Raw genomic sequence first — 12,644 nt, 5'->3', positions numbered from 1 at the left:
AAGAGTAGCCCCTGCTCGCCGCAACTAGAGAAAGACTGCACGCAGCAACCGAGACCCATCGCAGCCAATAAATAAATAAATAAATTTATTTATTTTTAAAAAACAGTAATAATTCATTAATAATTAAAAAGAAGAGTATGAATAATAACAATGTTGCTGTGAGGGTTCCACAAAGCAATGGTCTGTAAAAGGCTTTGGTAACCAAAGCACTGTAGACTGGGGGTGGGCAACTTACAGCCACAGGCCAACGCCTATTTATTTTGTAAATAAAGCTGCATTGGAACACAGTCACCCTCATGGGTTTACATTGTCTGTGGCTGCTTTCACACTACAACAGCACAGCTGAACAGTTTTGACAGAGACTGTATAGCGAAAAGCATTCACTATCTGGATATTTATGGAAAGTTTGCTGGTGACTTCTGCAAGGGCTGTAGTGATGTTAGCTATTACTAAGCCTCAACCTCCGTGAGCATCGTTGTATTCACCAGTAAAAGAGGACTAATAAATACCATCTTCAGTTCCAAGATGTTTTGAGGATCAAATGAAACAATATATGTAAAACTGCTTTTCAGATGCTTTTCAGACAGTGAAGTGCTATATAAATGGCAGTCGTTATTTAGTGTCTTTGCTGAGTATCAGTTTCATTATTGAGTCTCTCCCTTGAGCATCTATAAAACGGACAACAAAATACCCACCCCTCGGGGTGGTTGTAAGGATCTGTGAGACAAAATGGTTAGAGCATAGACTTTAGAATCAAACAAGCACAGGCTGGCCTCTTGCTCTGCCCATCACTAGTTGTACGATCAGGGGACCCACATAACACCTACATCAGAGTGGCTGTGAGTGTAAAGGGACGTGGCACGAGTGAGGCGCTGGCGCAGTGCCCAGCCTTGTTCCGATCTGCAGGTGCAGTGACGAATACCACCTCCCACGGGTCCCTACCAACAGTACAGCTGAGCTGTACCCCTCTGCCTCTGCTCCGCGCCCACCGTCAGCCCTGGGTGCCGGTATAATTAGCTCCGGCTCGGTGGTGAGCAGCCGCGGCTGCTCGAAGCCTCTGACACGACTGTCACCTCCCACTCAGTTCTCCAAACCACAGTTATCCCACTGTTGAGTGCGTTACATGCGTGCTGGGCACGGGGCTGAGTGCCACCAGAGGACATCTGAGCCCTCAAAACCTCTGATTTATCACAAGGAACACGGGCTGTGCCAAAAGAAAAGTTTCGGGGAGGGATGGGGGGATGGGGGGAAAGAAATGCAGCCTCTTGCGTTTGCTGAGAAATCCCATTCTTCCAAAACCCATAGCCCGCGGCGGGGGAGACAGCCTGTGTCTTTAAGAGGCCTCCGCTAGCAGGGCGGGGACCGGCGGCTCCTCGCTCCCAGCCCCGGCAGCTGGTCCCGCCCTCTTTTGAGTGACAGGCAACCAACCCAATTGAAGAAGGAGAGTTCAGCGTGACGGTGAAATGGAGCAATAGGAGCCCGGGTCGGCCTGCGTGGGGCGGGGCCCCGAGAAGGCGGGGCCGGCGGAGGCTAGTGGAGCGGCGGCTGAGAGACCTGGGCGCGGGAGCTGGGCCTAGGTCGGCTCTCTGGTGAGTGTGGGACGCGCCGGGGGTCGGGGCGCGCCAGGCCGCGGGGAGGGCCCTGGCCCGAGGGACGCGGGGCGGAGAGACCGGGCCGGGAAGTAGGCGGAGGGCTGCGGCCTGCTTCTGCCCAGGGGCCTGGGGGCCTGGAGAGGGCCGGCCTGGGATGCACCGCGCAGGTTCGACAAGCCCCTGAGGGGTTGCGGCCCAAGTGGGTCCGCCAGGCCAGAGGGTCACTGGGTCTCCGACCCAGAAGGGTCGACGACGGGTGGGGAAGAGGGCGGACCAGGCCTAGAGGAGCGGGGGCTGGGCCGGGTAGGGGTCGCGGGGTAGGGGAGGAGGAGGGTGGGAGGATGAAACCCGGGGGCGAGACGAGACGGTGCGGGGAGGGAGGGTACGGGAGAGGGACCAGATGGGAGAGGGCTCGATAGGAGCCCAAAGAGTGTTTGGGGCTGGGTGGCACCCATCCGAAGCCTCGGAGTCTCCCTTGACATCGCCACCCCCTCCTACACACACAGACACTGCTCATCACCCCGCCCCGTCGATCCGGCCGGCTCAGTGACCCCCCCAGACCGTCTACTTGCATCTCCGCCGCTTCCTCCTCAGTTCAGGCATCTCTCGCCTCTTACCTGGATTGATGCAGTGTCCATAACCGATCTGCACACAGGCTCTTGCGCCGCTCCCCAGCGGGCTTCGCACCGTGGTCAGAGGGATCTTTTCAAAATACAGATCAGATCCGGACGCTCGGTTGCTTGTAACTGGCTGGCTTCCACCTCCCGCAGGGCCAGCCCCAGATCCTCACCCAAGCCCTGGAGATGGAATCCCACCGACTTCTCCTCCCTAGTCTCAGTCTACTAACCCCTGTTGCCCAATTCTCTTGTCACACTGGTCTTTTCGTGTTCCTTTTACATACCAAGCCCTGGCCCAACTCAGGGTCTTCACCCTCAGCCTTCCTGCTCCCTGGGCTTATCTTCCCCGCCTGACTTATTCCTGTCAACTCCCCTTTATCTTTGAAATCTCCACTCAAGTATCACTTCCCCAGGAGAAGTCCCTGGTCCTGGATTCCCCCACCTAGTGAATTCCTCACTTTCATCACCCTCTGTACTTCTCCTTCACAACACTTGAAGAGCTGCGGTTTTACATTTATTTATGAAAATATTCATGTCTGTCTGTTCCCACCAGATAATAAGGTCCACAAGGAAAAAGATAGTGTCTGCTTTTGCTCCTTGTATCTCCAGCATCTTGCCCAGAGCCAGGCACTGTAAATATGTACTAAATGAATGGAGGACTTGGCTCTGGTAGGAGGAACAAGGTGTGAGTCGTCTCTGATGTCCTACACAAAAACTGTGCCAGGCTCTGTGCTAGAATAATGCTGTCCGATGGAAAGATAATGCAATATCTGTTGTTACAAAATTTTTAGTAACCACATTAAGAAAGCAAAAAGAAACAAGCGACATTACGTTTTGTAATATATTTTACTTAACCTAATAGATTCCAGAATGATATTCTTTTGACATATACTCAGTGTTAAAAGCATTATTAATATTTCACATTTCTGTGTGTGTACTAAGCCCTTGAAATCTGGCCTGTGTTCTACACTTAGAGCCCATCTCAGCCCATGGTAAACACATTACAGGTGCTCAATAGCCACACGAAGGGGCGAGCAGTGCTAGAAGCTTTACATACCTGTGGCATTTAATTGCCTTTAACCTTTTGAGATAAATTATTGTTGTCTGCATTTTACTAGTAAACGTAATGAAGCTCCTAGAAGTTATGTTGCCTGCCAGCAACCATCCTAAACTTTGTGAGGGGAGGAGGCAAGGTGAGGACCAGGACCTCCATCTGTTCATGTGGAGTTTGGTCCTTCTGTACCCTATGCTGCCTCGAGGAGGTGTCAGGGGAGTCTGGGGGTGCAGGAAGTGGGGGCTAAACTTCTAGAAAACAATGGCACCTGTGGGTGTCTGCATATTCGGTTTCATCCATGAAGAGACAGTGTGTCTGGGTGTATCAGTACCACCTGCCTAGGTGGCTCAGGAACAAGTGGGTTTGATGCAGTGGAAGAAAAATCCTGCAAGGCCAGTGCTTCTTGATCCAGTCACCGGAGCTCAGCACATTCAGCACCAACTCAGCCTGGTCCCAGCACCTGGGTAGAAAAATGTACCCAGGCCACAGCATCTTGTACAGGGCCTGAGTCAACAGTCTGGCTGTTCAATTCAACAGTTGCTCACTGAGTTGAAGTCCCCACTCCCGTGAGGCCAGCACTGTTCTAGGCCATTTAGGGTGGCTGGGGAGTATAGATCACAGCCCTCATCTTCAGGACGCCTACTGGGTACTTGGAAAGACCAGACCAGACCACAGAATGATTAGATGAGGTGCAGGACACCGGGCGGTGTAATGAAGAACCGGAGACAGTGGTGTGCAGAGGCTGCAGTGGCTGTCTAGGCCACGCTGGGTAATGTGTTTCCAAGTGCGGATTTGGATTCCTCTGCAGGGGTAGGGGGGTACTTCGTAGTTGGCTACAGTTCCCACATAGATGCTGCTTGGCGTATTTACTTACCCGTCTGACTGCTTAAGCAGCCAGAGTTTGTAAACCCATTAGACATACTGGTTTTAATTGAGTCACTAGAAAAGATTTGTTGAGCACCTGTTATGTGCCAGGCATTGTATAGGCCACGCTCTGGAACTGACTATGAAGCTCTCCAAGGTTCTTCTGCTAGGAGAAAAATAATAATAAGAAGAATTTTATATTGATTTTCCTCCCCGATTGCCTTCACATATGTTCTCTCAGTCTGTCATCAGTATACTAAAGCCTGGCAGGCAGGGCTTTTTTATGCCAGGGAAACATGGCTACAGTGCTTTTGCAACTTCTTCAAGTTCACACTGTTGGAATTCTGCTTACTCTGTGTCAGGTATTATGCTTAAATGATTTACGTATATTATCCCACCCAATGTTCACAGCAACTTTATGGAGTAGGGTTGATGCGAATCCCCATTTAACAGATAAGGAAATTCTTAGAACTGGGATCCAAACCTAGGTCTGTTCCACTCCAGAACACAAGCTCCTTACCTCGTTAAGTTACTCTGCCTCGCTAGAAGGTCAAGGTTGGACGAGACCTCCTCATGCATATCAGGACCTGAAGTCCGAAGAGGCTTGTGCTCATGGCAGAGCTGGGCAGTCAGGTCTCCTGTGCTGCAGGGGCAGGACTAACCCAGAAGGAAGTGCCGAGGCCTTCTTTGGTTCCTGACTGCTGGTGTGGCCTTGCCAGCTTCTCTGGACCTCAGTTCCCTTATTTGTAAAATGAGAGGCTTGGCCTGGTTTTGCAGTGAGAACAATGCTGTGTGGTTGGGGTCAGTATTGAAGGAGTCGGGCCCCCAGCCCGGGGTTTCAGTCATAACCCAGGGCTTCTCAGCCCCGCGCACCCCGTGCCCACACAGGCTCTGCCTTCCCGCGGCAGCCGCGGTCCCGTGAAGGCAGACAGTACTTCTGGTTCATCTGTGTTTTCCACTTCAGTTTCTGTTTCAGTTCCAGAAACTGAGGCAAGTGGACTGGAAACACAGACCCCTTCTACGTCCATCTCGATGACTGTAGGGCCTTGTGGAGTTCTAGGCAATGGCTCGTCCTCTGTCATTAGAGTTTCTGTTCTCTTTTAGAGGCGGTCAGGTCTAGGGGCATCCTGGAGGGTATTTTTGGTGTGGAATTCTGTGGGCACAGCTGTGTGCCAGGCACGGTGGGCAGGGGAGTAGATGCGGACTTGATGAGTCCCTGCCCTCAGCTAGCAGCCCCTGAGCTGTGGCTCCCAGCCCTGGCTTCCCGTTAGATTCACCTGGGGGTGGGGGCTGGGGGGTGGTTTGCAGTGACCTGGGTTGGGCACGGATGAGGCACAGCCAGAGCTGAGGCCCACTGGTGTAGAGTCTGCACCTGGGCATCTTGTTTGAAGGCAGGTTCTGATTCAGGGGGTCTGGGCTGGAGTGGGTGATTCTGTGTTACAGGCTCCCAGGCAACATCGGTGGTGCTGGAGTGCAGATCACACTCTGAATAGCACGAGGAAAGGCTGCACATAGACAGTTATGAATCAGTGGGATTGTGACAGTGCGTGTAAAAGACGGGAGGGCGGATGAGGGCGCAGTTCATTTTGTCTGAGGGGAGAGGACCAGGAAGGCCACACAGAAGAGTGACTGAGCTGGGCCCTGAAGCTCGAGGAGAAGTTTGGCAGCTGGACCAGGTGGAGGGAGTAATGGCAGAGGCCCCAGTAAGACTTAGAAGAGCCTGATGTTTGGGGGAACAAGGTGGTCTGCTGTGACATTCGGAGTATCTGCGAGGGCGGTCTGAAGGCCGTGGTGGGCCTGGAAGGAGCTGGTGCTCTCCTGCGGAGTCTAAGCTCAGTTCTGCAAGGATAGGGACCTTGCAGAAGGTTTCTAAACCGAAGAGGAGAGCTGAGTGCTTCTTAGGGTAGGTGTTACGTGAGAAGAAGCCCAGACAGTTACCCTGTTCCCACGCCCTTCCTCACTGCCCTTGTGGCTCTAAGTTAGTGGCTTTTAACTACGTGTTTGGGTGAGTCTTGTGTCCAACACATTTCAACGGAAGGGAGAAATCTCAGCTGCCATTGGTATGATGGTCCATCTCGGTGTTTCTAGCAGTAAATGTCAGGACCTGACTCTTCGAACCCAGTTTCCCTCCCTGTACCTTAGAGTCTCACCCTCATTCAGGGGTCCGAACTAAGGGAAGTTAAGTCACTTCTCACTGCAGAAGATTTCAGAGGGAGAAGCCTCTGTTGAGATTGTGCTCTCGATTAGAAAGAGGGTTTGACCTCTGGTTGCCTTCCTGGAGCAGTGCTTTCTCTTGCAGGAAACATAAACCAAACTCACCCATGCCTCCCCCACCGAATCAGAAGCAAAAGAGCTGAACAAAAGCACCCGTCAATCCTTATCCTTAAAGGAATGAGGGGGGGAGAGTGCGGAGCTGGAGCCTTCTGGCCTTCCTCCATCTGAATTCCTTACTAATGGGGAGGGATTGTCTTTCACTTCCTTTCCGCTGGGCTCTCAGAATCCATCTCCCTGGAGCCGTCCTTGCAGGGGTGATTGATTGATGGAGCTTTGTGGGGCCTTTTGTAACTGTGCTGATTTTATAAGCACACCTTCCAGAAGCCACTTAAAGAACACTCATTGGAGACACGGAAGGTCCTGTTTTTCTCTTGTTTCCCCGACTTTGCCTTTGAAAACCTGGGCTTTCATTTTCCTGCCTTAGAGTATAGAATTATCTTCCCCAGATCAGTGTGTGCCTCTCTCCTGTTTGGTGACATTTAGAGCTTTCCCAATCATCTTTATATCTGTAATACTTGAAAGGGGGTGGGAGGGTGGGATGCAGAGTCCTTTAATCAGAAGGGGTTGATTACTTCTTCGCCTCCTGGGCCTGGATGTGGAACCACCGCTCCCTCATCTTGGCTGTTTGCTCTTGAACTCTATAGTGACGCTGAATGGTAGAGCAAGAGGCTATTTATAACCCTGAGAATTTTGCAATGTTACTGAATTGCTTCGACCTAATTCCCACTTCCTTTCTAAAGTGAAAATGAAAAGAGTGAGCAAATGAGAGCTGAAAGGGCTCCCCACAAGGAGATCCTTTATCTGGGGACTGTTACCTGGAGAATAGTATTCTTCTAGTCTCCTATCTCCCAACGTTTCCATAGGGAGAAAAGCGGAGGGATGTTTTCCCCCATCTTTTAACTAGAGTCGGGGTGCTAAATCTGATTTTCCAGTGAGACACGTCCTAATGTTAGATGTGAAAACAGTGAAAATGCTGTGGAGTTGGAAGGTGGTGGGTCGAGGAGGGAACACACAACCAGAGTGCTTCCTGCCCGTCCACTGCCATGTGAAGCCGGCCCTGGTTTGTAGGAGCTGAGGAAGTCAGAGCTGTTGGATTTGAGCAGATGCTCATGGAACCGTAACCGTGTGTCAGGCGCTGTGCCAGCCGATGAAGCTGCAGGGTTGGCCTTGCCCCGGGGGAGGAGAGAGCTGTGGGAATATAAAACTATAATGGGGTGGGACAGGAGCCGTCACAGAGCTGTGGACAGAATGCCACAAGAACACGGGCCCGTCCTGTTTCACTTTGCTAGAGAAATGGGGGTGGCATGAGGAACTAAGACTGGTACAGAGAGGAAGTGACATCTGAGTGGGGCTCTGAAGCTTGCATATGAGCTCTCCTGACAGTCGAAGGAAGGAAAAAAATGCAAAGATACAGAGGAGGAGGAGGAACATAGGCTGCCGTATAGAAACAGCAAGTAGTCCAGGAAGGTCTGGCTAGACTGAAGGGCTGAGCACCACACAGGGGAGTGGGGGTCACCTTCTTTAGACAGTGGGCTCCGTTATCTGTCACAATGGTGAGCTCTTGTCGTTGGTCTCTGAGCCCGGTGTGCTTCATCTAAAGGTCCAGGGAACCCAGATCCTCCACTGAGCGCCTGCTGTGGGAACCGTGCCACCTGCTTTCACGTGGCTTTCAAACAGCCAGACTGGCTGGGGTCAGATTCTGGCCGTGCCGCTTACTAGCTGTGTGACACTGAGCACAGTACTTAATTTTTCTGCGCCTCTATTTCTTTTTAAAATTTTATTTATTTATGGCTTTGTTGGGTCTTTGTTGCTGTGCGCAGGCTTTCTCTAGTTGCGACGAGCGGGGGCTACTCTTCGTTGCAGTGCGCGGGCTTATTGCAGTGGCTTCTCTTGTTGCGGAGCACAGGCTCTAGGCACGCGGGCTTCAGTAGTTGTGGCACGCGGGCTTAGTAGTTGCGGCATGCGGGCTCTAGGGCGCAGGCTCAGTAGTTGTGGTGCACGGGCTTAGTTGCTCCGCGGCATGTGGGATCTTCCTGGGCCAGGGATCGAACCCACGTACCCTGCATTGGCAGGCAGATTCTTAACCACTGTGCCACCAGGGAAGTCCCTCTATTTCTTGTCTATAAAACCAGGATGATACATCACACAGGGCTGCTGTGTGGATTAAATGAATTAATATGTGTAAAGCCCTTAGAACAGTGTCCCAGCACTGGGTAAATGTTAGCTAATGTCATCATCCTTAGCAAAGGAAGTAGAGGGAAGAGAGCCAACACCCAGTCCTGAGACCCAGTACTGATGTGATTTCTTTCTTTCTTTTTTTGTGGGGAAGAGGTGGGAAGGAGACATGTGGAAGATACGTTTCTCATCCCATGTGAACTTCAGTTGCCTCATCTACAATGGGATGACTTCCAGGGTTCGGGTGAGCATCAGCGGTAATAATGCTACAGACGTGTGATCAAATGTAAAGAGGCTGTCTGCACATTACTGTTACATACAGGATGACTTGCCATAAAGTCACCACAAAACTGAACTGTTTTAAACAAACCAGACTTATCTAAGTGGGTTTTGCTCTTCATTATTTCAGCCAGTGTTAACCAAGGGCCTGCTCAGTGCTGTCATCTTGTGCCTGTTAGGCTGCTGTCTCTTCAGCCCTCCATTTAGAGCTCCTTCAAACCTGGGGGGTCACCCTTAGGCTTAGGCTTTTTAGTTGCAATGAGTAGAAATGCAGGCTAGTTTAATTGAAAGGAGTTTTATTGGCAGGAAACAGGGGAACTTCAGGTACCCCAACTGTAGGAGGTGTAGCCATGGAGTCTGGAAAGTCTTCAGACACAGGCTTTTTCCACCTCTTTCTGGGACTTTGTGGTTTCTGGTTTCTGGCCTCCACTCACCCACACATTTCTGGATTCTTCTTGCTGAATAGCTTCCTCTGCAAGGCTCTTGGTTTTTGCTTCTTGGTATCTTTGGCCTGCTGCGGTACCTGCTCTGAGGCTGACTGTGACCTTTCTGCTCCAGGGCCCATTGTCATCCATCTCCTTTAGTCTGTGTCTTTAAGCTCAAGAGAGAGAATTGGATTAGTCCAGCTAAGGTTGAGTGTTCACCTCGGTCCTGTTGGCTGTGGCATGGGTGGCGAGAGTGCCAGGACACATGGGCTGCCTGGGCATATTGGGAAAGGGCAAAGTCACGGAGAATCGGGGCTTATAGTATCTCTGGAATAGTCCTGGTGGTTGCAAATCCCCGTGCTTTAAAATGGATATGAATTTTTGGAACATACAAGAATCACTCAGGGCTGACTTTAATAAAGAAAGAGATAGGGACTTCCCTGGTGATCCAGTGGTAAAGAATCTGCCTTCCAATGCAGGGGACGTGGGTTCCATCCCTGGTTGGGGAACTAAGATCCCACATGCTGTGGGGCAACTAAGCCTGCGCGCCACAACTACTGAGCTCATGTGCCTCAACGAGAGAGCCCGCCTGCCACAAACTACAGAGCCCACACGCCCTGGAGCCCGTGTGTCACAACTGGAGCGAAACCCGAGCAGACTGCGCACCCTAACGAAAAGATCTGTGTGCTGCAACTAAGACCTGATACAGCCAAAAAAAAATAAGGAAAATAAATAAATATTTTTAAAAAGAGAGATAACCTAGGAAATGCCACGTGGTGTCCCAGTAAAGTGGAACTGTAAAATAATGAACTTTAGCTTTGTTTATCTCCAAAGACAGTATCCAGAAAGGAGTTCTAGGGACTTCCCTGACAGTCCTGTGGTTAAGACTCTGCTCTTCCAATGCAGGGGACGCGGGTTCAATCCCTGGTCGGGAACTAAGATCCCACATGCCACGCACAGAAAAAAACCAGAAACAAACAAACAAAAACAAACAGAAAGGAGTTCCAAAAAACATGATTTGTTTCTTAGCAGCACCACTGAAATAAGGGTGTAACTTCTTTTGGAGAGGGACATGTGTACATCACCCAGACACTCAGTGTTGGAGCTGTGACTAGGTCCCGAGTCCTCTGGCTCTGAATCCAGATGCTTCAGCAGGGAAAATCTTCCCAGCCCAGCGCTCTTCCTCTTGCACCTACACTGCCTACTTATTTTAAGAAGAAGAAGAAACTAAACTAAATAACAAATGGTCTTAAAGGCCATATTGTATATTGTGCATTTCCACATATATGAAGTACAAAAGCAGGCAGAACAAATCCATGGTGTTGGAAATCAGAAACAAGTTGCCTCTGGGAGGGCTGGCAGGTGCGGGGTTGACTGGAAGGAGGTAGGAGGGAATTCTGGGGGTGTGAAAATGTTCAGTGTCTTGTTTTGGGTGGTGGTTACAGGACGGTATGTGTATTTCTATTTTGTATATATATTTATATATATACATACATATATACACATAAGCTCTGCATTTTATTATTTGTAGATTGTATCTCAGTCAAAAAAAACGATCTCACAACTGTACAGTCGTACCTCCTAATTATGGCAGATTTAGATAAGGATAGGGACTCCTGCCCTAGGCATCCTGAGATTCACGGTACCACCCCTGCTTTGCTGTGTCACTGGAGCAGAGCATCTCAACCAGGACTTCTTCTGATGGGCCCGTTTCTTTTCAGAGGTTTGTTGTGTGTCTAGGCACATAAAAATTACATGTGAGAAATTCTACCTGGAGCTGCAGAAGCTGTGGAAGCTCTCAGGGCCGTGAGACCGGCACACTTCACCTTTAGGCTTGATTTAGTTGCAGTGAGCAGAAATTCAGGCTAGCTCAGCCGGAGGTGGGGGTTGGTAGCACTGGCCAAAGTCAACTCCATGTTCTGTCACCTTCACTGCTTGTAAGCTGGGTGAATTGGGCACCTTGACCACACTGAGTTTCAGTTTTGTTGTCTTCAAATGGAGGTAATCCTGTATTGCCTACTTCATGAGGCTGCTTGGAGGACTCAACAGAATAAGTGATGGCACATTGAAAACCATCTCTTCTGTGCTGCCATGTTCTGGAAGTGCTGGTATTTTTGACAGTCGACTTCTGAAGCACCCCATCCTGGTCAGGAAATGGCCGGGAAAGCTTCCCTCTTTCTGAGACTTGTGGGTTTGTAGGGGAAGGGACTTGTACCCCTGTCACCAAAGAGGTTAGTACTTACAAGGCTGTGAGAAATAACAGCTGGTTTGGGCTGAAAAATTGATGGCCTCCACAAACACCAGCTCAGCACAGCTATGCCGCATGTTCCAGGAGAGGCGGGTGGTCTCCATTAGTGAGGCGTGGATTGTGGGCAAGTGGCTAAACCTGGGGGTGCAGGAGAAAGGCCTCTTTCGTGAAGAGAGAGGCCGCTCCTGAAGCTGCAGGCATGGAGTGTAAACACACATTGAAATAATCCATCAGCGGGGTGACTTCCCCTCATCATACCTTGGAGAGAATGCTTTAGCTACTGCCTGGAACACCACTAAGCTCACAGAGTTGCCTAGGATACCAGTCATGTGGGCCCATCTTCCAGACTTGTTCAAAATGATTTATTTTCCTTTATTTTGGAGAGCAGTGGGTCAGAAGTACTTCTGAAGCCTTGTCCTCCGATAGTTGGGCCTTTGTATGAGGGTCCTCACCTCCCTATACTTTTGCTCTCAGCAGCTCTTGCCTTTGGCAATTGGGACTAAAATAGCATTTCCTGTCCCGCTTCTCTTCTCCATTTTCTGAAGTCTGTGTCATCCCACACGGTGGAGGCTCCGCATTGTGTCCCTTTGCGGGGGGAGGAGTGGCAGCAATAAGTAGGGAGGAAGCAACAGAGCATGTGGCCAGGCCCTGCTGACTCTGGAATCTTCCCGGATGACTGCAGAGCAGAGCAGGCTGGCTGCTTCAGCTAACTGCTCAGCCGAGGAAAGGCTGTGTCTGTCCTTATCAGTCTCAGGGCATAAGCTTCTCCCTCTCAAGATCCCAGGACAGGACTTTGCAGTAAATATTCTCTACTCCGGGGTCCTCCTGGCCCTTCACCTGAAGTGTCACATTGGCAGATCTTGCAGCTGGCTTATCTGCAGTTGGTAGATAGGTTTGTCCCTTTTCTACTTGCTGATTTAATCCAAAGAGACAAAATGTCCAAGGAAAGGTTGTGGTATGATCTAGAAGAATTCAAACCAAGAAGTTCTACATGTTTCTTTGGACATTCTCTGTCTTCTGATTTTCCAAAATGTATAACAAGAGTGAAAAATGAAGGTAAACTGACTTTTTCCTTTTTTCTGATTCTTTTCCCCAGGCAGCTGTGTCTGTGTGTCT

Source organism: Phocoena phocoena, chromosome 15 (assembly GCF_963924675.1).
Source record: "Phocoena phocoena chromosome 15, mPhoPho1.1, whole genome shotgun sequence".
In the NCBI taxonomy this organism is placed as follows: domain Eukaryota; kingdom Metazoa; phylum Chordata; class Mammalia; order Artiodactyla; family Phocoenidae; genus Phocoena; species Phocoena phocoena.
The sequence above is the reverse complement of the archived record's forward strand: the minus strand, read 5'-3'. Positions refer to the sequence as shown.